Genomic DNA, 22,972 nt, shown 5'->3' with positions numbered 1-22,972 from the left:
TAATATATAGTAACAGAAATAAGATCAGCTTTTCCCTGAAACTAGGGTTGGGGACTGACTGGAAAAGAGCAAAAAGGAACTTTTGGGGTGATGGAAGTGTTCTATATCTTGATTGTGGTAGTTGTTATATAAGTATTTAAACTTGTCAAGACTCACTAGAATATTAATTTTAAATAGGTGGATTTTATTTTTCATAAATTATACTTCAATCAAGTTGATTTTTAAAAATTACAATGAGGGACCGGCCCAGTGGTGTAGTGGTTGGGTTTGTGCACTCCACTTCAGTGGCCCAGGGTTCACAGGTTCAGATCCCAGGAGCAGACCTAGCACTGCTCATCAAGCCATGGCAGCATCTCAAATAAAGTGGAGGAAGATTGGCACAGATGTTGGCTCAGGGCCAATCTTCCTCAAGCAAAAAGAGGAAGATTGGCAACAGATGTTAGCTCAGGGCCAATCTTCCTCACACACACACACACACACACACAAACAGTGAAATTACAATGAGATGCTGGTGACATCAGCATCATGATGGAGTGAGTTGTTCCCTTTGTCTCTCTCCTCTAAGTTACAACCAATAGGACATCCAACAAAGGACTCCCTGCACAGCACACCAGAACTCCCAAGAGGTCCATACATCTATACATCTGAAGGTGAGTGTACTGGGCCTCTGGAAGACAGTGGATACAAGGGAGCAGCCCCTTCCCCTACCCTGGTGGTGGCAACTCCAACATGGGCCCTTCCAGCAGTGGGGGCTGCATTCAAAATGTGGATACCCCTGGCAGTGGTAGTGGTGCCTGTGACCCAAGGCTTCAGGAAACACAGCAATGCTGGCAACTCAGCCTCCTCTCCATCCCTGGGCAACAGTGACTCCAATGCTGGCCCTTCCAGCAACAGGGGTGGCATCCAAAACGAGGATACCCCTGGCAGTGGCAGTGGTGCCTGTGACCTGGGGTTTCAGAAAGCACACTGGTGCCAGAGAGCAGAGGCTGCAGGATCAGCAGCAGCACTCACAGCTCAGCCCCTCCTCCTCCCTCAGCTGTTGCAGATGGTTTTGGCAACTTGAGGATTCAGGAAATACAACAGCACTGATGGCTTAGCCCCTACCCCTACCCCAGCAGTGGCAGGTGGCACCTGCAACCTGAGGTTTCAGGAGCCACAGCAGTACCCATGACCCAGCTCCCAGTGGCAGCACCCCAACACCAACTGTATCAGCAGAGGGGGCTAAATACAAGATCATGGGCCCCTGACAGTGGCACCAACACCTGTGAACCAAGCACCCCTCGCAGCAGTACTACCAGCACCCTCAGATAACCTGGGAGCAGCAGCACAGCGGGGACACATGGCAGCAGCACCAGAGCCCATGAAGAGCCCAGGGAGAGCCAGGGGGGAACATGAGACCCAAGTGACCTCGGAGCAGCAGAGGTGCTCACAGCCTGGTGACCCTGGTGGTGATATCTGTGACTACAGTGGCATCATAAGCAGCAAGGCACCAGCAACCTTGGAGGTGCAAGGAACACAAGGAGGGTACCAATGACACCTCTGGCAGAGGTAGTGGAGGGTGGAAAGTACAAGCCCTCAAATACAACCAGAAGAAGCTCAGAATCAAAGTAACAAAAGTCTTACCCAAATAAGGAAGGCATTTAGTACCACAAATGCGCTGGCAGAGGAACAACTCATCAAGCACCACAAAGAACTATAGTAACATGGTAGAACAGAAAGAAAACGACAACTCTCCAGAAACCAAACTTGAAGTCATAGAAGATTGCAATCTAACTGACAGAGAATTCAAAATAACTGTCATGAGGATACTCAGGAAGACAGTTCAATGAGCTCAGGAATAAAATTAATGAACAGAAGGTGTACTCCACCAAAGAGACTGAAACTGAAAAAAAAAACCAGAAAGAGAAATTCTGGAGATGAAGTACACAATTAATGAGATGAAAAATAAAGTAGAAAGCATTAGAAATAGAGCAGACCACATGGAAGAGAGAATTAGCAAGCTCAAAGATAGAAATACAGAAATGACTCAGGTGGAAGAGGAGAGAGAACTAAATTTTTTTAAAATGGAGAGACTCTATGAGAAATATCCAATTCAATTAGGAAAAGTAACATAAAGATAATGGGTCTCCCACAAGGAGAAGAGAGGGAGAAAGGAGCAGAGAGCTTATTCAAAGAAACAATAGCTGAGAACTTCCCAAACCTGGGGAAGGAACTGGGTATACAAGTACATGAAGCTAATAGAACTCCTAATTGTCTCAGTGCAAAAAGACCTTCTCTGGGGTGCATATTAAAACTGTCAAACGTCAATGACAAAAAAAGGATATTCAGGGAAGCCAGAGAGAAGAAAATAGCTTACAAATAAACACCCATCAGGCTATCAGCAGATTTCTCAGCAGAAATGCTACAGGCCAGGAGAGAATGGAATGATATATTCAAAATATTGAAAGACAGAAACTATCAGCCAAGAATATCCAGCAAAGTTATCCTTCAGATATGAATGAGAAATAAAGGTTTTCTCAAACAAACAAAAGCTGAGGGAGTTCATTGCTACTAGACCTGCATTACAAGAAATGTTGAAAGGCTCCCTCCTGCCTGAAACAAAAAGGCAAAGGTTTACAAAGCTCTGAGCAAGGTGATATACATACAGAATCAGAAAATTGCAACTCTATATCAGAACAGGTTAGTAAACACTATTATAATATAAAGGCTAAAGGGAAAGAAAGCATCACAAATAACTATAACCACTTCAATTTGGTAACAAACTCACAATACAATAAAGGATAATTTGTGACAACTAAAACACAGAAGAGGAAGAGGAAAAGGATGGAACTTATATAGGCTAATGAAGACATGAAGCTATCAGAAAAAGGGCTATCTCATCTATGAGATCTTTTATACTAACCTCATGGTAACCACAAACAAAAAATCAGAGCAGAGTCACAAAACATAAAGAGAAAACTGAGAAATACATCACAGAAAACCACCAAACTGAAATGGCAGACAGAAATGCAAGGAAAAAAAACTAATGGAAATATAGAACAAACAGAAAACAAAAGATAAAATGGCAGTAATAAGTCTCATACATCAACAATCACTCTAAATATAAATGGATTGAATTCACCAATCAGAAGACACAGATTGGCTGGATGGATTAAAAGACAAGACCCAACAATATGCTGCCTCCAGGAAACATATCTCAGCTCTAAAAACAAACATAAGCTCAGAGAGAAGGGATGAAGATGATACTCTAAGCAAATAGCAAGCAAAGAAAGCAAGTTTCATCATACTTATATCAGACAAATAGACTTCCAGACAAAAAAGATAACAAAGGACAAAGATGAACATTATATAATGATAAAAGGGACATTTCACCAAGAAAATATAACAATTATTAATGTATATGTACCTAGCATAGGAGCACCAAAGTATATAAAGAAACTATTAACAGACCTAAAGGGAGAAATTGACAGCAACAGAATAATAGTAGGGGGCTTTAACACCCCACTTACATCAATGGATAGATCATCCAGACAGAAAGTCAACAAGGAAACAGTGGCCTTAAATGAAACTCTAGACTAGATGGACTTAATAGATATATATATAGAATATTCCATCCAAAAGCAGTGGAATATGCATTCTTCTCGAGTGTACAGGGAACATTCTCAAAGATAGACTATATATTGGGAAATAAAACAAGGCTTAATAAACTTAAGAAGACTGAAATCATATCAGGCATCTTTTCTGACCACAATGGTGTAAAACTAGAAGTCATCTACAAGAAGAAAGCTGGAAAAGTCACAAATGTGTGGAAACTAAACAACATGCTAGTGAACAACTGTGGGATCAATGAAGAAATTAAAGGGGAAATCAAAAAATACCTGGGGACAAATGAAAACAAAAACACAAAATACCAAGACTTATGGGATGCAGCAAAAACAGTACTAAGTGTGAGGCTTATAACAATACAGGCCTACCACAAGAAATAAGAAAAATCTCAAGCAATCTAACACTATACCTAAAAGAACTAGAAAAAGAAAACCCAAAATCAGTAGAAGAAAGGAAATAATAAAAATCAGAGTGGAAATAAATGAAATAGAGACTAAAAAGATGATAGAAAGGATCAATGAAACTAAGAGTTGGTTCTGCAAAAAGATAAACAGAACTGATGAACCCTTAGCTAGATTCACCAAAAAAAAAAAAGGGAGAAGGCTCAAGTGAATAAAATCAGAAATCAAGAGGATAAATTACAACAATCATAACTTAAAGAATAAAATACCTAGGAATAAATTTAACCAAGGAGGTGAAAGACCTGTACACTGAAAACTATTAGACATTACTGAAAGAAATTGAAGAAGACATAAAGAAATGGAAAGATATTCCATGTTGGATTGGAATGGAAGAATTAACATAGTTAAAATGTCCGTATTACCTAAAGCAAGCTACAGATTCAGTGCAATCCCAATCAGAATTCCAACAATATTTTTCATGGAAACAGAACAAAGAATCCAAAAATTAAAAGGAAAAACAAAAGACCCCAATTAGCCAAAGCAATCCTTAGAAAAATGAACAAATCTGAAAGTATCACATTCCCTGATTTTGAAATATACTGCAAAACTATAGCAATCAAAACAACATGGTAATGGCAGAAAAACAGACATACAGATCAAGGGAACAGAACTGAGAGCCTAGAAATAAAACCGCATATCTATGGACAGCTAATTTTTGACAAAGGAGCCAAGAATATAAAATGGAGAGAGGAAAGTCTCTTCAATAAATGGTGTTGGAAAAACTGGATGGCCACATGCAAAGGAATGAAAGTAGACCATTCCCTTACAGCATACACAAAAATTAACTCAAATGTGGTAAAGACTTGAAAGTAGCACCTGAAACCATAAAACTCGTAGAAGAAAACATTGACAGTACACTCTTTGACATCGGTCTTGGCAGTATCTTTTTGAATATCATGTCTCCTTAGGCAAGGGAAACAAAACAATAAATAAACAAATGGAACTACCTGAAACTAAAAAGCTTCTACACAGCAAAAGAAACCATGAACAAAACAAAAAGACAACCCACTAACTGGGAGAAAATATTTGCAAATCATATATCTGATAGGGGGTTAATATCCAATATATATAAAGCACCCATACAACTGAACAACAAAAAATGAATAACTTGATGAAAAAATGGGCAGAGGATCTGAACAGACATTTCTCCAAAGAAGGTATACAGACGGCCCACAGGCACACGACAAGATGTTCAACATCACTAATTTTTAGGGAAATGCAAATCAAAACTACACTGAGGTATCCCCTCACATCCATCAGAGTGGTTATTATTTAAACAACAAGAAATATTATTAAAAAACAAGAAATAAAAGCATTGGAGAGGATGTGGAGAAAAAGGAACTCTTATATGCTGCTGGTGGGAATGTAAATTGGTGAAGCCACAAAGGACAACAGTATGGAGATTTCTCAAAAAATTAAAAATAGAAATACCTTATGACCCAGCTCTTCTACTTCTGAGCATTTATCCAAAGAACATGAAAACACTAATGCAAAAGATATACGCACCCCTATGTTCATTGCAGCATCATTCACAATAGCCAAGACATGGAAGCAACCTAAGTGCCCATCAACAGAAGAATGATAAAGAAGGTATGGCTAAAGAAGATATGTAATGAAATACTACTCAGCTATAAAAAAAAGAAAGACAAAGTAGTGTCATTTGCAACAACATGGATAGACCTTAAGGGTATTATGGTGAGCAAAATAAGACAGAGAAAGATAGTTACCCTATGACTTCACTCATATGTAGAAGATAAACAAACACATAGATGTGGAGAACAGATTGGTGGTAACTAGAGGGGAAGGGGGTGAGGGAAGGGTGAAAGGGGTAAAGGGGCACATGTGCACAGTGATGGATGGCAACTAGACTTGGCGGTGAACATGATACAGTCTATACAGGAGTCAAAATATAATGATTTACACCTGAAATTTACACAATGTTATAAACCAATGTGATCCTAATAAAATAAATAACTGTTTTAAAAATTACAATGAGATACCACTCACACCCACTACAATAGCTACAAACAGAAAACCTGGCAACACCAAATGCTGGCAAGAATTTGACACAACTGGAACTCTTGTACAATTTTGGTGGGACTACAAAATGAAAAACCACTTTGAAAACAGTGTGACTGTTTCTTATAAATTTAAACATACACTTTCCCTGAGACAGAACCATTCCCTTATTAGATATTTATCCAAGGGAAATGAAAACATATGTTCATAAGACGACTTGTATGGGGCTATATCAATCATAATAGCCCCCAAATGAAGACTATCCAAATGTCTATCAGAAAAGAAAAGAATAAACAATTGTGGTATATTGATGTAATGGACTGCTATTCAGAACAAAGCTTAGGCCACTGATACACTCAATGATATGGATAAATCTCAAATACATTATATCAAATGGGGAAAAAAGCCAGTTAAAAGAGCACATACTATATGATTCTATTTATAAGAACTCAAACATAGGCCTATCTGATGTATGGTGATAGAAATCAGAATAGAGATTCCTATGGGGCTGGAGAGTGAGCAGAAGGGAACATGGGGAACTTTCTGAGTGATGGGAATGCTTTGCTGTCTTAACTTCGGTGTGGGTTATATGCGTGTACACATTTGCCACATTCATCAAATCGTTCACTTAATGTCTTTGAATTTCACTGTATGTGTAAACTTTATCTCAATTAAAAAAAACATAACCTCATATCATATATAAAACTTATGTGGATCCAGGTTATTTATAGATATGTCATTTATGAGGTAATTGGAAATTTGAATACTAGAAAATATGATAATAGTATGGAATTATTGTTATTTGTAGATGTGATAACAGTAGTTTTTTTTTGGGGGGGGGTTGTTTTTTTGGTGAGGAAGATAGGCCCTGAGCTAACATTTGTTGCCAATCTTCCTCTTTTTGCTTGAGGAGGCTTGCCACTGAGCTAACATCCGTGCCAATCTTCTTCTACTTTGTATGTGGGATGCCACGACGGCATGGCCTGATGAGCAGTGTGTAGCTCTGCCCTCGGGATCCTGGGTGCTAATCCCGGGTGCTAACGCTGGGCTACCGAAGTGGAGTGGGGGGGGGGGGGGGGGGGGCGGGGCAGGACTTAACAACTACCCCACTGGACTGGCCTCCTAGTGTGTTTATATTTTTTTAAAGAGTACTTTTCTTTTGGAGATACATCCTGAAATATTTTTGGATGAATAAAAAATAAAGTCTAACAGAAAAGCTAAAGAAAATACCATAAAAAAGACCAAATTCTTTGGGTGATATGATTGTGGGTGATTTTTTTCTGCTTTTGCGTTCTTTCAAAATCTTCCACAATAAATATATGTTATTTTGATAAAACAAAAATAAGTAAACAAAAACTAAAACAAGGAGGGATGAATTAGACTAGAAGTCAGTAAAGTTTTTCTGTCACGAGCCAGGTAGTGAACATTTTAGGGCTCGTCCGTCACAGTACTCAGCTCTGTGGGACGGAAGCAGCATCAAGAATATATAAACAAATGGGCATAGCTGCGCTCAAGTAGAATTTTGTTTACTTTGTTTACAAAAACAGACGCAGCAGCTGTAGTTTGCTGTGCCCTGGATTGGATTATTCTTGAATTCCTCCCTGACCTAAAATTCTCTTCTATGCAGGTTTCTGCTTTGGTTTACTAGCTACTGAAATGAAATTGCTATCAAAGCTCGGCTGGGCTGGTGCCTCTTGTCTCACTGCAAGCTCTAGATGCCCACGTAGCCAGGAAACCTGCACAATTTATAACCGAATCCTCGTACTAATGAGAAGGCAATACAACAAGTTATACCCCCGAAAGTGTGTCATTACAATTGAGTATGTGTGCTTCTCCTGTTCACATAATGCAAAGTCTGCGCTTGAGCATATTTCCCGATAGTCAGACCTGCCAGAAATCTATTCCCATCAGGCACCTCAGGGGCCCCTACTCCTATTTCTTTTCATTCTTTATTTCCTATCTTTAGGAAAATAGCATCACCAGGAATTTATGGTTTTCAAATAACCTTCAACAAGGAAAGCAGAGCTCACGACCATCAGCCTCGTTGCAGTGGGATGGAGGAGCCGGAGGGTCTGTGGACGGGGCCGTAGAGCTGAGAGTTGAGCAGACCGCTCAGGCCCGGCCTTCATTCTCCCCTGAGAGAGAGTGATCTGCCGGCAGAAAGGCTCTGTGGCTGCTACCACTGCCGCCCCCATTTTCCACTCGGGTTCTAACTACAAAGAACAGTAGAGGGTGGAGAGGTGAGGCAGGAGATGGGGAGGGAAGGAACTAGAAGCCAGCAGCCTAAAGTGGAAGACCTCTTTTCTCTTAATTATAGTGATTATTGTGATACTCAGAGTTCACCAGTCCTTTGATGTCAGCAGACAGAACAACCTGCTGATAGTTTCTGGTCGTTTGGTCTCTATTGTAGAAATAAAGCAGATGGTAGTGCCTTGGTGGAAGGATTGTGTGGTATTTCTTTTGTAAGTCAGGGTCCAAAAGGAGAAGCAGGGCAGGTGGGTAGGCTGGCCTTTGGTGATGTTGAAGGTCAAGACCCCATCTCCGGAGACAGTCGTGCTCTACCTTCGGAGAGAAAGGAAGACCTTACCCATGTTTAGGAAGACTTCAGTGGACAGCTGGTGGATCCAGCAGCCAAACCAGGCGAGGGGAGGGGTGAGAAAGGCAGCTCTGGGACCTTGAGCACCCTCCTAAAAGACCCAAATTCCAGTATTGTCCTGCCACCCAGGAGGTGTCAGAGCCTTTGAACAATGGAATGACAGTTGGGAACACGCATCACTGCAGTGGCTGAGGCTCAGGAGCTCCAAGTTCATTTGTAGGTGTTGCACTGCACAGCTTTAGGAGATGGCGTTCCTATTGAAGTCTGTAGGAATGCCACTCCCTGGAGATGTGCAGTGCATGAACTTCACAGTCATTTGCAATTACTCTGCCAGGGCAGTGGCAAGGGCAAATGCCAGACTTGAAGATCCACCTTTTGGAAGATGGCTTGCTGGAGCAGATGGCCATTCTGTGGTTGGATGTTGGCCTCTGAGATCTGGAGATCTTACTTGCCAGTCTATTACTTATTATAATATGCTACATCCCAGCATTGATTCCTTTTATTTATAAGCTATGGGGGCCACTACAAACATGAGCAACATAGGAAGGCAAAACTGGACAGCTGGGGCATTTTACAGGGATTGAGCCAAAAAAAAAATTAAGTTAATTAAATAGAAATGGCAACCCAAAAAAGGCCATAAAGATGGCAGATAGGTCCAAAAAAACATGGCCAGCTCAGGTGCAGTTAAGAAAAGCATTTGTATTAGGAGGGTGGGATATGGCAACAAGAGTTTTGGGCAATAATGGAGATGCAGGCAGAGCAGGATAGTCACTCTGGGAGATTAGTCGAGAAGCACCAGATGACCAGCTAATGGTCAGCTTCTTAGTCCTCCTACCTCAGAAGAAGGAACTAGCAGGAACTAGACAGGAGTCAGGGCCATCACCAAGTACCTTTGCTTCATAGCAGGACCCAGTTTCCTCAGAGAAATTGAAGTGGTAGGTAGAGAAATTGGAAAAACTATGGACAATGAACCAAGACAGGATCCCAATAGTGTGGACAGGTCAACACTGGGAGAATGCGGTCCTGTGAAATGGAGCTGGGGCTGGCACCCTGGGCTTGCTCCTCATATAGGGAGGTGGATGCTGAGGATAATGTTCTGGATATAATTCCTGAGTTAGGCCAAGAGATAAGAGAGGAAACCGTCAGTAGATCCAGTAGCCAGGAGCTAGGAAAGATAAAGTTCAGGGAAATGAGGTAACGAATGATACCACTCATTGTTTGGGTAAATCTGCAAATTATGGGCTCAAAATAGGCCTCAAGAGGAAGGAAAACGTAATTCTGGAAGGAGACACAAGTATAAAGGGGAAGTGGAAATATCCATGAGAAGAAACTTGCCCTGTGAGTATTCAGTGTCCTGGAGGACTGAGTAATGAGGGGGATCACAAGGGACTCAAAAGAGGAGTCTGACTGGAGAATGATCCCAGGAATTTCAGTTAGAGCATAAAACAGAGAGAGAAATGGAGGACAGATATCAAAGAGACCAAAAATCTGTTAGACTCTAAAAATCTCCCTCTTCTGAAGCCGTATTGGTTTGGGCACAATTCAATATGGCATTTTGAAATATCGTTAAATCCTTGATTTGTTGATGTTCCTCTCTTTTCAAAGTAATCCTTTGCTAAAGCATGTATTACTACTGCTTGCAAGGGGTATGTCCACCCACTGAGTGCAATGCATTTCCCAGGTTTCTGATTAGGAGTTCTGGTCAAGCAAAGTATGTCAGTAGATGCTGTGGCCCACCAGGGTCCTGAAACATGGTGTCTGCTTGGCCGATTGCCTGGGTTTTGGCCTTAATTCCCAGTTCCCACGCCTTTCACCTCATTTTCTCCCAAGACCCATGTCCTGCGCTGAACCTAGCCTGCTTGGCTATATTCCCAACGCCTCTGTCAGCTCTCATTGCCCTGGGTGTCAATTCTCATTGCCTATTTCCTGCCTTCCCCCACCCTTGAAGAGTTAATGTCATGAATTGGACATATGTTCCTCCAGCTGAAGCCACATGGTTGCCTGATGTATGGAATCTTTAGCTGTCATACACCACTCCCTGGACTGGACACCCAAGTTTGGATTCTTAGTAAAGTGAAGCCTAAGCTTGCCTTGCATCTGGGACATTGTGCCTTACATGGCATGTCTACACTTGGTGGAGCAGCCTCTACAACTGGGTCAGTGCTCCTCCCCAAGCAATAACTTATACCTGAGGAAATGGAACAATGTCAATACCGGCTCATCTCCACCTCTGGTGTCTTGTCATCCTGTGCCAGCATGCTTTTCACTTGACTTATGATGGCACAAGGGGTACAATTGAATAAATGCCCTCTTTAAAACAATCAAGAAGTCTAGCTTGTTTCCGGTTTCACAGTCGTTTCTGAGGATAAGAAATATCCTAAGAATGATAAACAAATGCAATTGATAGACCGTGAGCATTTTTCCCAATGGGTGGCACCCAATGTCAATTCAGCTCAGTGCATTGGCCAGAGAGCGCCACCTAGTGGGGGAAAAGCTGCTTATCCTGGAGATGCAGAAAAATAAAATGGAGAGAGGATAAAATGAGATATATTAGTGATATTAGAGATGTTTGGAATCCCACAAAGACAAATTATTCTGCTAGAAACAGGAAATGTGATGAGTCTCTTGAAGATACAAAATAATTCGGGCAAAACTATTTTGATACTTTTTCAGAATAAATACACGAATATATATTTTCAGGTCGACAGTTACGCACTTTGTTAGGATATTATATAACTGAACTTTATACTCCCTATTTTTAGGCAAATGTGCAAATAACAAGTTAAAAACTTACCATAGTTCTTTACTGAAGTAAATTATATCCAATATATGTCAGAAAATCCAAACCAATTAGATTCAATGCCCTGCTTCCTAAAGCTTCCATACATGTTAATGTTCACAGTGATGAACCTGGAGCAGTGCTGCTCAAGTAGTGCACGTAAGAACCGTGTTTGTAAACATGGCAAAGTCGTTTAAAGTCCATATTCTTGGTCTCTAATAACAGCCACTCAGACTCATCGGTCTGGACTGGGGCCCAGCTATCTGCCTTTTTCACAAGCACATGAAGTGGTTCTAATGCACACGGTCTCTTGCCAGGCTTGGAGTGATGACTTAAGGCAGTGTAAAACGCCGCAGCTCCTTCTGAATCGTTAAAGAATAATGAAATTATGTGTATTCAAATGTATTTCAGTGCTGGAAAGCCAGCAGCCCCGTGTGAGTCATGTGTTACAGCTCTCTGCAATCAGTGTACTTAATACGAGACCGCTCCCTGCCTGAGCTCGTTGGGCGACAGGTAACTCACCCCTGAGTGTCAGAAACAGGGTTCTAGATTCAGTGTTCCCGCTGGGGAACAGAGGTGTAGGGAGACTTGTTACCTGCCTGATAGCTCCCCGCCCACTAACCAGAGCGCATTTCACAGCACGTGTGTTCTGATTTCTCCCTACAGTCTGCCTCTCCCCCCTGCTGAGCCGCTGCCTCATCTGCAGGCTCAGCTCTGTGGCCTCCCTAGCTTCACTCTGAGGAGGCTCCACTACCCTCAGAGGAGCCCCCAAAGCGTTGAAAGCCAGAGACGTGAGTACTCCTGACTTCTTTAAACATCTCCCTGAGGCTTGGATAATAAAACTAGATTCTCTCCAAACAAATTAACCAATTCAGAGAGTACCGACTCTTACCTTTAGCCCAATTTTATCACACTTTTCTCTCAAATATACATGTACAGGTGTCCTCCAGTCCTTCTGCCTCAGCTATTTAGGGCAGTGATTCCCAACCTTGGCTGCCATTAGAATCATTACAAAAGCTTTTAAAAATTCCAATGCCTACCCACCAGCATATACAAAAATTGACTCAAAATAGATCAAATATCTAAACTTAAGAACAAAAATGATAAAACTCCAAGAAGAAAACATAGAGGTGACTCATCAAGACCTTGGATTTGGCCATGGATTCCTAAATAGGACACCAAATCAAAAGCAATGAAAAAAATAGATAAATTGGACTTCATCAAAGTTAAAACCTTTTGTGCATCAAAGCACACTATCAAGAAAGTGAAAAGAGCACCCACAGAATGGGGGAAAGTATTTGCAAATCACATATCTGATAAGGGTCTAGTATCCAGAATATATAAAGAACTCTTATAACTTAACAACAACAAAAAGACAAGCCACCCAATTAAAAAATGGGCATAGGACTTGAATGGACATTGCCCCAAAGAAGATATACAAATGGCCAACAAGAGCATGCAAAGATGCTCACCAACACTAATTACTAGGGAAATGCAAATCAAAAGCACAAAGAGAAACCAATTCATACCCACTAGGATGCTATAGTAAGAAAGAGGGCAGGTAAAAATCACTTTTAGTAAAGATATGGAGAAATTCAAACACTGCTGGTAGAATTGTAATATGGTACAGCTGCCATAGAAAACAGTTTAACAGTTCCTCAAAAAGATGAAGATAAAGTTACCACGTGACCCAGGAATTCCACTCCTAGGTATACAAACAAAAGATTTGAAAACAGATATTCAAAAAAGAATTTGTACACAAATGTTCATAGCAGCATTATTCACAATAGCCAAAAAGTGAAACAACCCAAATGACCATCAACAGATGAATGGATAAGCAAAATGTGATATATCCATACAACGGAGTATTATTCAGCCATAAAAAGGAATGAAGTACTGATAGGTGCTACAACATGGATGAACCTCAGAAACACTATGCTACGTGAAAGATGACAGACGCAAAAGGTCACACATTGTATACGATTCCATTTACGTGAAATATCCAAAACAGGTAAATCCACAGAGACTGAAAGCAGATTAGTGGTTGCCAGGAGCTGGGGGAAGGTCGTGGGGAGATGGGGAGCGACTGCGTAAAGGGTGCAGGGCTTCCTTTGGAGACGATGAAAATATTTTGGAACTACATGGAGGTAGTGTTTGCACAACATTATGAATGTACTAAATACCACTGAATTGTTCACTTTAAAATGGTGAATTTTACCTCAACTAAAAAAAATCCCAATGCTGCACCCCAGACTTGTTAAATCTTGCTTTCTGGGGTGGGACCTAGCCATCAGCATATTGTGAAGCTCTCCAGGTGATTTCCATATGTGGGCTGGGTTAAGAGTCACTGACTTAGAGAGTCAATGGCTAACATATATCTCACCCTTCCCAGAGTCCCAGTGGGATTTAGGATTGGTGGCCTACAGGTGTCCAGGTGGCATCTTTGTTGAGCACACCAACGGCCTTTTGTCTTGGCTCCCTTGGCTCTCCAGGGTTTGCCAGTCCTCCTTCCAGGGGCTGGTGTCCAGGAGGAATCTCGCCTGTCATCCCCAGTCAGCTGTGGGCTGCTTTGTTCTACCAGATGGCCTCTTCCATCGAATCCTGAAGTGGAGCACAGACTTGGATGAGTACAATCCTGATATGTTTTCCAATGGTCTGGAAGGAATTCTTACAATGACCAGGCTTTGCAGTTGCTTCTCACACTGTCTCCACCATTTCCATTTAAGCGACTGTACAGAGTCTAAAGCCTTTCCTTCCAGGAATTCTAAACTTACAAGTCATGAAGAGAGGCAAAGGTCTAGCTTAAAATGCCAGGTACTCCCTGCAGCTAAGGTGTGGGCATGTCATTTGACTTGGCCAATAAGAAGAGCCCATTCCCAACTTTGAAAAGAGCGAGGGATGCAGAGAAGCAGCAGTAGCAGGGAAGCCCCCTGGGCAGTTGCTGGGGTCTCAGTGGTCGTTGTCCAGTGCAGAGGGATCAGCCGTCCAAGCTGTGGGATCTTGTGCTCAGCAGCATGAGCAGCACGGGTGTCCAACCAGTTCAGTGCACGGGTTAGGGCTGGTTTCTGCCTGCATAGTCTCTGATATTTTAATATGTTCAATTAATTCTTAAATAAGTCAGAGTTGATTTCTTGAACTAGAAGTATTATATCCTTTTCGTTTGCATTCAGACCTTCCTCTGTTCATCTGCCCCACATCCCTCCCCTTGCCTGCCTGACTTTGGCCTAGACTGACTGTTTGGACTTGATCCTGGTGGTTCAGGGTGTGGAGAAATACCTTCACACCCTCTCTTTTGTCTTAGCTCCTGCCAGCTCCTTGTCTCCTTAGGCATGGCCCTCCCTTGCTCTCAGCAGGCCTCCCAGCCACGACAGCTGAACGGGGGTGACTTGGATGGGGAATGCTAGCCTTAATTGAACCCCAGAGCCTTGGAGTCCTCTGTGGACACAGTGTCACTGGTTATACACCTACATCAACCCATCCCTCTGCTCAGTTCTGCAACTACTCATTCATTCATCAGACATTTTTGAGTGCCCACTCTGTGCCAGACACTGTTCTAGGCCCTTGGAGAAAATGGGGAGAAAGACAAGGTCCCAGAGTGCATGCTTTTTAGACTTTATGGGGAAAAGACAAATAAGCGAATTAATTCAAATGATGATGAGAACTATGATGACGATCAAAGAGGACAAAGGGGAAACCATATGACAGCATGAGAGGGTGGGATAGGCAGTATGGCACACTGATTACTGTGGTCAGGGGGTAACACTTGAACTGACGCTTAAGTCATGAAAAAACCAGGCAAGTGACCATCTGGGAGAAGAGCGTTTCTGACTGGGACAAACTAATCAGGGCCACACATTCTTTCTCTCTCTTCCTATTGAGAGATGGGATCTATGAATCTTGCTAAATCTTCTGAATCTAGCTGCACTCCATAACTGCCTTGACCAATAGAATGTGGCAGGATTGACACTGGGGCCAGTTTCCGGGCCATAAGAGACCAGCAGCCTCCATTTCCTGTCCCTTGGGACCCTTGTTCTGGGGGCTCTGAGCTACCAGGTAAGAAATCGGACCCCTGACTCCAACTAAGTCGAGAGCCCCTAAGAGTGCCTGGAGAGAGAAAAGGGCATGGCCTTCCAGAACCTTCCAGAGCCTTCCAGACATTCCTATCCAGGGAGGGATGTGTGAGTGAAGTTATCTTAGACTCTCTAGACCAGACCAGCCACCAGCTGAATACTAGCATATGACCCACATCAATACCATGTGGAATAGAATTACCCAGTTGAGCCCTGCCAAATTCCTGACCCATAAAATCATGATAAATAATAAAATGTTTGCTGTTTTAAACCACTAAATTGTGGGGTAATCTATTATGTAGCAAAGGATAACGGAAACACAGTCCAAGGGAATGGCTGATGCAAAAGTCCTGAGGCAAGAACAACTTTTCGAGTGTTCAAGGGACCAAAATAAGGCCATTGTGGCTGACACTAATGAAAGGATAGAGACGAGTAAGAGGTGAGTTGGGAGAGCCGAGCCAGGACAGATGGTGTGGTGCCTGGTGGTCCATGCAGTGGGTGGCCATTGAAAGGACTTTAGTAGATGAGTGCTATGGTCTGAATTATGAAAGTTCTTTCTGGCTGCCTTGTAGCAAACAGACTGTAATGGGACAAGAGTGGACAGAGAGCGACCAGTTAGGAATCTGCTGCAATTGGCGATTTTCCTGGTTGGGAATTCGGCCTGATATGTGGAAACTCACCTTGCAACACTGTCATCGACTTCCTGACCTTTGTTCCAATTCCAGCAACTGGATCTCTGCCTTATTTCCGTAATTTGTCCTTCACATTGCATCCCGGTTCTATCGATGGTGTCCCTGTCATGCTCCTCATTGTCCAATGTTAATGGAGGCAGCAAGGAGGAGAATCTTTCCTCCTTCTGCTGGTTCTTTATATGTAGAAGAAGCCCTACTGGTGTGCCCTTGGGGAGGAGGGTGACTTATTTGGGAAGAATAAACGTGTTGGGCATTCTCGGCTCAGCTCCCCACTGCCCATAGATAGCATTAGTCCTGATCTACTTTCCTCTGTGTGAGGAAATAGCCCTGTCCCTGTGGAAGAGGCCTAGGGTGGCCAAGTGCTGCTGTGACTGAAGGGTAAGTCCACCTTATTCTGGGATTCAGTATTGGGATGCTCCCTCACCTCCTGACATATGCCACGTTCTTCAATATCAGCTTTATCAATAAGAAAGGTGATATTTTGACCTCCATTGCCTGATTTCTATCTCTCATTTGGATTCAAACTCAGATGGAGAAAAGGGGCACTATTTAGTGGGACCCCAAATCCCTAACACCTGAGATCCTGTGTCAATAATCTGTCTGGTAGTCAGGACCCTGGCCTTGCTCACTAGTGCTCCCAGGAATTACCTGCCCCAGACCTCTCTGTTGGTAACTACCTGGTCACCCAGCCAGATTTTCACATATTTCCTGTTCCTAGACTTTCCCATTGTCATATGACATCCACTTCTCCCAGTGCTTGCCCGTCACTTCTGGTTTGATTTCCCAGAGTGGACTGTTTCCCAGCCCGTCACAGGTCATCTGACTCTGGAACTGGGTGTGGACTTCCTCCTGCTAACACCACTGGGCCTGCTCCTTTAGGTCTGTCCCCATTTGGGCTGCAGTAGGTGTGTCTTATTCACGTGTCTGAGTCCCTCCCATTGACTAAACCCACAGCCTACTGAGCCACGAGCTCCCATCCTTATAACACAGATAAGAGAGAATAACACAGTGCTGTGAGTTCTAGAGTTCCACGAGGTCCTAACTCTGTGTCCTTTAGCTAGTTTCTTAATCTCTCTATGCCCCAGTTTCCTCTGAGGAGGGTAGTGATTATAGCATCTACCTATTTCTGTGAGAAGTGAAATAATACCTGTAAAATACTGAGTACCTTGCCTAGCATATAATAAGAACAGGATGAATACTAGCTGATACTGGGCAAGCCCCCTCCTAATGCACGTCAGAGCTGGTTTAGAATCTGAGTGGAGATAAATGCAGGAGAGCAAGGCGGCCAAGAGCCACTCAAGAAGAACATGAATTTCGTTCTAGGACTAGAGATGAGTTCATTGAAACCGTGGGCTGTGGCTTTTCATTTCTTGTGTCTCTGACACATAGCTTGGTGCCTAGCACAGAGTAGGTGCTCAATAAACGGTTGCTGAATAATTCCAATGAGCATACATCAAAGAATTGGGCATGACTGGGAAAGTCACCTCACAAAAACTCCAGAAATGGGACATTTGACCAGATATGTGTGCCCCGAATTCTTCTCTCTCCCCCTTCCCCTTCTAAGCCCAGATGGGGCAGACCCAAGGGCTTTATTCTGAATTTCTGGGTCACTGTGGTCCTACATTTATAGATCCGGGCTGAGGCCCAGCCATGTGAAGCCAGCAATCTCCCAGAACGTCAGCCCCAAGCTGGGCCCCCCTGAGGCAGTGCTTCAGGCGATGCTCTGTTCCTGCAGGATGGGGCAGGCATTATAATGAGAAGTGGAAGCTGGAGAAATAACGAGGCGACGCCAGGCCTCCTAATCTTGGGAACTGGTGCCGTTTCCAGTGAGCAGCAGCGGCGGTGAGAGGTCAGGGCAAGAATTTGGATTCCTGCTGTGCTTCATTCTGCAAGGAACTGGAGGGTTTTCTGTAAAAAAAAATCTCCTTGTAATACCAGATGCCAATGACTATGGTGAACTCAGAGTGGGTGAGTAATTGTCTCTTCTTTTCTTACTGGTTCCTGTTTTACTTGAGCCCCCCTTCCATCAACAGTGCCCCCCACTGATGTCAACAGAAGCACAAATGTATGAAGAGAGGACATTGGGGTGACAGTCTCAGGCTCTGGGTTCTCAGCTCTACAGCCTGCCCCCTGCTGGGGGCGCTGAACAAGCCATTCACCTGCCTCTGCCCCAGTTTCCTTCTCTGGGAACCCAGAATTCATAACACACAGGCCATTCCCTTTGTCTGGGTGAGGTTGTGAGCAGTCTGAGAATTGCGGGCAGATGCAGGAAGCGGTCTGCCCTGGAGGGCAGCAGGGATAAACAATCCTCCTATTTCTAAGCGCTGCTCTGTCTCTCATGCAGACCATTTCCTCCCAGTGCTGTGCCATCGTGCCTTCACCTCCTCCTAGCAAGAGGTCCTGCGAGAGCGCTAATGTTAGGATAAGGTCCCTCTCAACTGAGAACCTCGCACCCATAACTTGGCACCAGCTTCGCAGTCCCCAGGCCATTCACCAACGCCTCCCCCAGCTCTCGGTCTAAGCATGGGCATGTTCTTTTTTCCTTTCCCCCCTGCTTTATGGAGGTATAATTTGTATAAAAAAGACTGCATATAATTAATGTATACAGTTTGGTGAGTTTGGACATAAGTATACACTCGTGTTAATCAAAGTAGCAAACACATCCATCACCTTCAAACGTTTCCTCGAGTCCCTTTGTTGTGTGTTGTTTTTGTGGTAAGAACACATAAGATGAGACCTACTCTCTTAACAAATCTTTTAAGTGCACAATACCTAATTGTTAACTATAGGCACCACGTTGTAGAGCTGATTTCTGGAACTTACTCATCTTGTATAATTGTAACTTTATACCCGCTGAACAATAACTCTCTATATCCCCCTACCCCTGTCACACCCCCTGGTGACCATCATTGTCTGGTCTATCTTTGTACATGTGACTGCTCTAGGTACCTCAAGTAAGTGGAATCAAGCAGTATTTGTCCTTCTGTGACTGGCTTATCACTTAACATAATGTCCTTGGGTTCCTCCATGCTGTGTGACAGAACTTCCTTCCTTTTTAAGGCTGAATAATATTCCACTGTGTGGATAGACCACATGTTCTTTATCCTTTCATCTGTGAAGGGACAGTTGGGTTTCTTATTTACTCTCAACACCCCCATGCCTCTTACTCTCATCTCTGGAAACCACCCAAGTCCATGTCGCCTGTCGGTGGCAGAGGAGGGAACACAGCACCTGCCAGAGCAGGGCAGTGCAGAGGTTTTTCTTTCAAACACTGCCAGAGAGGAGACGGGGCTGGGAGTCATCCTTTGTAGGTCATGTTTGGGAGCTGGGACGCAGGGTCAGAGATGCTGGCCAGGCAGTCTCCAGGGTTCTGCTTTCCCCGGACAAGCTGATAGAACCAGCGGAAGTTGTGGCCGAAATTAGAGGATTCACTCCTCTCCCTTTGGTCAAGGTCAAAAACCAAAGCCCTTCGTGGAAACTCTGCAGCCTCCATCAGGACCCAAGTTTGAGGGGGAAGCTCATCTTCCCTGGGGCCCGCGCGGGTGACGTGACAGATTTTCCTCAGACGGAATCTGGTGAACTCAGCTCAGGTGGTGCTAGAACTCCATCCATCTTTGTAAAGACTTTTGTCTTAAATCTACATCTTAAATTTTAAACACCATTATTTTAAGTAAAGTAACATATATTTATAATAAAAAGTCCCAAAAGCTTTTAAAATGCAAAAAAGGAAATAGAAATCATTTGAATTCTTCTACCTAGAGCTAATCACAGTTAACATTTTGGTTTATTCCCTTAAAATCTATTTTATTGGTACCACATACATATGTTTTTAGGTGGTTAATGTAGGAAGAATTACAGATCCTAGATGAACAATAAGATAAACAGGGGCTTAGTTGTGTAGGAAAATCTAAGTCCCTAAAACTAAATAGTGATATAAGACATAAATAGTGGCTTTCTCTTGGTGGTAGGATTATGAAGTGATTTCTACTTTCTTCTTTTTACTTGCCAAGTTTCCAAATCTTCCGCAATGAATACTAATTTAGTGATAAGAAAAAAAACAAAATTATTCAAGAGGCAGATATCCTAATTCACAAATGTGTATCAGAGTGGGGCTTTCTCGTCTTGGTTTTCCCCACCTCCAAACCCCTTCTTCTTCCGTCTTCTCACTCTTTTCTGGAAGCGAGTCTTTGGTGAAGACTCTGGCAGCCTCAACACTGCTCAGGCTTGCAGGGAAGGAAGGCTCCCAGGGCAAGGGAAAAGGTCCGCGGTCTCAGGGATGCTTCACCCTAAGGAATCTGATGGGCTTGATGTCCCTCCAGCAGCACACAGGACTTGAGGGGCTGATGTTGCCTCCATACCCAGCCCAGGAGCGAGCTAGGAGGACAGCACAGGGATCAATAAGGCCATTGTGTGTGGGAGCAGAGGGAGGACACCTGGGGAGAATGGGAATTTAGAAGCCTGGGAGGAACAGACTCCAAAGGGGCTAATGGGTGACTAGATGGGGTAAGTAAATAAATATTTTATACCTCTGGACTCCAACAGTCTGTGATACAATAATAGTATGGTCGCTAAATATGTTAACAATACTAAGAAAAAGAGGAACATGATGACCACCAGGTGGCATGTTAGTTTGTCAAAAGTCAAACAAAATAAAAATAAATTATACTGGCAAAAGAATAGACAAACAGATCAATGGAATGGAACAGAGAGCCCAGAAATAGACCCACATAAATATAGTCAGATGATCTTTGACAAAAGGTCAAAGGCAAAACAAGGGAGCAAAGACAGTCTTTCAACAAATGGTGCTGGAACAATTGGACATCCACATGCAAAAGAATGAGTCTAGACACAGACCTCACACTTTTTTAAAAAGTTAACTCAAAATGGATCACAAATGTAAATGTAAAATACAAAACTGTAAAACTCCTAGAAGATAACATAGGAGAAAATATCAATGACCTTGCATTTGGCGATGACTTTTTAGGTATGATACCAAATGCTTGATCATGAAAGAAAAGGTTGATACAGTGGACTTCATTAAAATTAAAATTTTCTGCTCTGCGAAAGACAATGTCAAGAGAATGAAAAGACATGCCACAGACTGGGAGAAAACATCGTAAAGGACTTATCTGATAAAGGACTGTTATCCAAAATTTACAAAAAACTCTTAAAACTCAACAATAAGAAAACAAACAGCTGGATTAAAAAAAATGAGCCAAAAATCTTAACAGACAGTTCATCATAGAAGATATACAGATGGGAAATAGGCATATGAAAAGATGCTCCACGTCGTATGTTATCAGGGAAATGCAAATTAAAACAAGAATGACATACCACTACACACCTATTAGAATGGCCAAAATGGGACACTGACAACACCAAATGCTAGCAAGGATGTGGAGCAACAGGAACTCTCATTGCTGGCAGAAATGTAAAGTGAGGTGCCGCTTTGGAAGGCTCTTTGGTGGTTTCTTACAAAACTAAACATACTCCAGTCATACAATCCAGCAGTCGTGCTCCCCAGTATTTACCCAAAAGAGTTGAAAACTTATGTCCACACAGAAACATGTATATGAATATTTATAGCAGCTTTATTCATAATTGTCTAAACTTGGAAGCAACCAAGATGTCCTTCAGTAAGTGAATGGATAAATAAACTGTGGTACATCCAGACAATGGAACATTATTCAGCAACGAAAAGAAATGAGCTATCAAGCTGTGAAAAAACATGGAGGGAACAAAATGTATATTATTAAGTGAAAGAAGCCAATATGAAAAGGTTACATTCTGTATGATTCCAACTATATAACATTCTGGAAAAGGAAAAACTATGGAGACAGTAAATAGATCAGTAGTTTCCAGGGGTTATGGGAAGGGAGGGTTGAATAGGCAGAGGACAGAGGGTTTTTAGGGCAGTGAAAGTACTCTGTATGACACTGTAATAATGTATAGATGCCATTATGGATTTGTCGAAACACATAGAATATACAACACCAAGAGTGAACTGTAATGTAAGCTGTGGACTCTGGATGATTACGATGCGTCAATGTAGATTCCTCAGTGGTAACAAATGGACCACTCTGGTGGGGATGTTGATAGCAGGCGAGGCTGTGCACGTGTGGGGGCAGGGAGTCTACGGGGAGTCTCTGTATATTCCTCTCAATTTTACTGTGAAGCTAAAACTGCTCTAAATAAAGTCTTTAAAAACAAAAAAAATTAAATTAATTAAAATAAAAATTAATGATTCCTGTAATATGAGTTTCTTAGATGCAGAAGTCACTACCTGAGTTCCAAAACTATGCAAATGTCTATTATCTTGGTCTATGCAATTCTTCCTAGAAGATATGGAAAAAAAATGTTCTTTCTTCTCTAATTATCTTAGACCAGAGTTCCAAACGTGTAAAATAAACCCTTTTTAGCTAGAATCTATCACTATCAGTTATTATTTCAAGTGATCATCGCAATAATAACAAAACAAAACAAAGCATGCTAACCATGGGTAGGAGGATAGCAGGCAAGAAACGCATTTCCCGGTCATGGGAAGGAGTTGAAGCAGATCAGCAAGAGCTGAGGAAAGAAGTGGTTTGTTGAGTTTCATCCCCAGGCTGCAGAATTCACCTGAAAGGATGCAGTCTGTATGGATTCCTCAGTTTGAGCTCAAACCAAGGAAGTTCTTCACCTGGAGGTCTTTTTACAGAATGACTTACCCATGCTTGAGTTCTTAATTTGATCCATCTTTAAGTTGGCAG

Source organism: Equus asinus, chromosome 3 (genome assembly GCF_041296235.1).
Source record: "Equus asinus isolate D_3611 breed Donkey chromosome 3, EquAss-T2T_v2, whole genome shotgun sequence".
In the NCBI taxonomy this organism is placed as follows: Eukaryota; Metazoa; Chordata; class Mammalia; order Perissodactyla; family Equidae; genus Equus; species Equus asinus.
Note: the sequence above shows the minus strand (reverse complement) of the source record.